The sequence below is a fragment of the Myotis davidii genome, unplaced genomic scaffold (assembly GCF_000327345.1).
Source record: "Myotis davidii unplaced genomic scaffold, ASM32734v1 scaffold69, whole genome shotgun sequence".
Classification (NCBI taxonomy): Eukaryota; Metazoa; Chordata; class Mammalia; order Chiroptera; family Vespertilionidae; genus Myotis; species Myotis davidii.
Window position 1 is genome coordinate 2,125,539 of NW_006300363.1, and position 3,704 is coordinate 2,129,242.

At 44.4% G+C, this 3,704-nt stretch overlaps 1 protein-coding gene across 4 annotated transcripts in view; it reads left to right on the forward strand.

Annotated features, from left to right (window-relative positions):
- The window catches only part of PITPNC1 (phosphatidylinositol transfer protein, cytoplasmic 1), a 262,521-nt gene that overhangs the window by 90,805 nt on the left and 168,012 nt on the right, over nt 1–3,704 (forward strand). The window contains exon 1 of one of the 4 annotated variants that reach the window (XM_015572429.1): nt 1,008–1,119. The exons of the other annotated variants lie outside the window; for them this stretch is intronic. The gene's annotated coding sequence lies outside the window, so the exon portion shown is untranslated. Of the gene's footprint in view, nt 1–1,007; nt 1,120–3,704 lie in introns of those variants that run through there. 4 annotated transcript variants of the gene reach the window in all.

Genomic DNA, 3,704 nt, shown 5'->3' on the forward strand with positions numbered 1-3,704 from the left:
TGGGGATGTGCCCGCAACCAAGGTACATGCCCTTGACCGGAATTGAACCTGGGACCTTTCAGTCCACAGGCCGATGCTCTATCCACTGAGCCAAACCGGTTAAGGATGTTTTGTTTTTTAAATAGATTTTTAGAAAGAAAGGGAAAGGGAGAGGGAGACAGAGAGAAACATTCATGTGAGAGCGAGACATTGATTGGCTGCCTCCTTCACTCCCCCTAGGGGATCAAACCCGAAACCTGGGTATGTGCCCTGACCTGCAACCTTTTGGTGCAGAGGACGATGCCCAACCAACTGAGCCATACTGGCCAGGGCTATGTTGTTTTTAAAAAATACTTGTAATACTGTTTAATCACTTTCTTAACTGAATTTGTGGCATATCTATATATATAAAAGCTAAGCGACCAGACGATCAGCCGGTAGCTATGTCATGCACTGACCACCAGGGGGAAGATGCTCAACGCAGGAGGTGCCTCCTGGTGGTCAGTGCGCTCCCACAGTGGGAGTGCCGCTCAGCTGACAGACGGGCACAGATGCTGGGCTGACAATTGGGCTGACCAGTTTATACAAGTTAAGCAGGATGTTGCCTTCATGCTATAATTCTTTTGTACTTCACATAGATCGTAGGGGTCTGAGGAAGTAAAATCAGCTTCCAGAAGCTCTTAACTTAGGGCCAAGAAACATCAGAGATAGCAGGAGAAACTACCTGAATGTGTATATGGTGGGGAAATGGAAAGATACCTTATGTGTTCATATAAGCAGAGAAAAACTGTAGACCCCTGTTATGTTCATTTTCTTCCTTGGTGGCCCGATTATTCATTTGGCTGAGATATAAAATCTTTGGAGCTTCTAACATAATAGTTATTCATAAAGGCATTTAGGCTGATGGCTTTCTTAGAACGTCCTGCTCTTCAGGATGGACTTCATCTATATTTCAATGAATTTCTAAATGGGGGAAACAGAACATTTTTCCTTTGATTAATTCATTGGGTTTTAGTCTTCAAGGACTCATATGCTCAAAAGGAAGTCAGTAAAGGAAGAATGATGAATTGGAATTGGAACTCATAAAAGAAAACCTTTGAACACTGTCCTGAATTCAACATCTGAAATACGGCAAGCCAGGTGAAGATTTATGAAAGCTAATTTTAAAAGTTAATTTAAAATTGTATCAAAGGGCACAGTGTTATGGGTCACGTAAAGTTCTTAGACTGTTTTAGACCGTTGTTTCACAACTCTGGCTTTTAAGTTACTTTGCCCCAAAATCAAATACTTGGGCAAGTTTCTACTAGTTAGAACACAGAGGCAGGCTTTGCATTCTTGGGCCCTTCTCTGGGAGTGTGCCCTCTGCAGCTACGATTTTAAGATTTATGTTATTGGATGTACATCTGTCCTAAGATGGGGACCCGGGGAGATGATCCTGGGAAACCCCAGGAGGAGCATAAAGAGGTAAGAAAGGGCAGGGGAAGGTGATAGAGTGTGTGTAAAGGAGAGAGTTTCCTACCAATCCAGCGCAGAGGGAACAGTCCTGCAAACACTAAGGAAATATAGCAGTGAGGCAGGACCAGTGCAAAACCTCTAAGCACAGTAAGTCTCACTTAATGTCGTGGATAGGTTCTTGGGAACTGGGACTATAAGCAAAATGATGTATAAAAGAAACTATCCTAGCTGGTTTGGCTCAGTGGATAGAGTGTTGGCCTGTAGACTGAAGGGTCCTGGGTTCTATTGCGGTCAAGGGCACATGCCTGGGTTGGAGGCTCAATCCCCAGTAGGGAGCATGAAGGAGGTAGCCAATCAGTGATTCTCTCTCATCTATGTTTCTATCTCTCCCTCTCCCTTCCTCTCTGAAATCAATAAAAATATATTTTAAAAAATAAAAAGAAACCAATTTTTGTCTTCTCCGGTGTTGCTTAAGTGGTTGGAGTGTCGGCCCACACACATAAGGGTCTCAGGTTTAAGGGTCCTGGTCAAGGGCACACCTCCTCTTCCCCCCCCCCCCTCCTCCTCCTCCTCCCCTTCCTTCTCTCCCTTTCTTCACCCTTCTCCCTCCCTCCCTTCAACTCTCTCTAAAAATCAATGGAAAAAAGTCTCCTCTGGTCAGGATTCACAACAACATAAAAAGAAACCAATTTTCTCATAGGCTAATTGATATAAACAAGAGTTAAGTTCTTACAACCTATTTCTGGTCACAAAAATATCACCAAACTTCTAAAATGAGATCCAAAACACTCCTAATATTAATATTGAAATATTGAAATAAATAAAAAACGTACCTGTTGTACCTCCTTGAAAAAGACTCGATGGCTGATGTAACTCTTTTTGCCTTTTACGTGCTCTGGGAGATTGGACTCACTAGTGTTGAGGGTTTTTTTTTCCCCAACATGGGTACAGAGTGCCTGGGAACTAGCCAAATTAATCTTTTGTTGTCGGATCTTTTTAGGAGACAGGTCTGTCACCTGGTATGGCAGAGCCCCTCTTTCTGATGTCCTTTCGCCAATCTGAATAATGAAGAACTTGGAAATGAACCTGATCTCTGGTTTTAGGGACATCAGCTGGGTCCTCTCTGCCTAGTTGTCCTTAGGGGAGCTCTGGAGTCCTTGAAGTTTCCTCCCCAGGATCTACCAAACACTCCCAAAACCTCATGAAAGCTTAACTCCTTGGTGTCTTGGGTGAGATTCCTTAGAAGTTGAGGGATTCTCGTGGAAATGATGTAAGGTAGAGGGGTGGAGATGGAGAGAGGGCAGAGCAGTGGGGAGCTTGGGAGCATGACCTACACCACAGAGCTCGTTTTCCCCTCTCCCTGATCCGCCACTGACTGACTGTGGGCCTCTCTCAGGGCAGATATAACCTCCGGGGCAGAATGACTCCCATTGGCTGAAGGCCATTTTATGGACTAGGGGGCAGATAGGACCCAGTAGCAGTTGATACTCAGATGCCACCCATGCCTGGTAAAGGGATCCAGGCAGGATGCTTTGGGTTACCCAGAACAGATAGGGTCATGTGTTCGCCTTTTTGTAACTCGTCCCCTTAACACAGTTCACCGGTGCTCGTTTCAAAGAGTCCCTCTTGTGCTCCAGATTCATTCTACAAGCTATTGTCACTCAGGGTAAACACCAAGCTCTGTATCCTTGTGGAAAACTCAAAATCATCAAAAAGCAAAGCCATTTGCTAGCCAAACCCAGCTGCATGTTGCATTTGGATATTGTGTCCAAATATCTTCATGACCTAAGAATAAAACCCCTAAGAGGTCATCCTGATAGTCTAGAAAGCTCTGCCTAGGACATACTCTGTGCCATAGGAGTGAGTCATGAAATCCTGCCCACATCCAAGGGCAGGGGAATGAAACCCTACTTCCCAGAGGAAGCTTGTTCAGGTATGTGTGCAAAACCACGACAGTTACTGACGTATTTTCAGAGAGATGCTTCCAGGCTATGCAAGTATCCTGCGTCTCCTTTAAAAGCTTTCAGCATTTATCCGTGGATCCCGCCTGCTATAGCATTCTGCTGGTGATTTTCTCTCGTTCCTTCCACATTTATTACTTGGACTTCTTCTGTAAGGAAGATTTGTCCCTTCTCCACTTATTTATTGATTCAATTACTTGTTTATACCAGCATGGACGCACAGATATTTGCTTTATTTTCTGGTTGAGAGGTGTTTTTAGAATAGGGAAGCATTCCCGGTGAATCCCTCAGATGGAGGTGGCGAGGAAG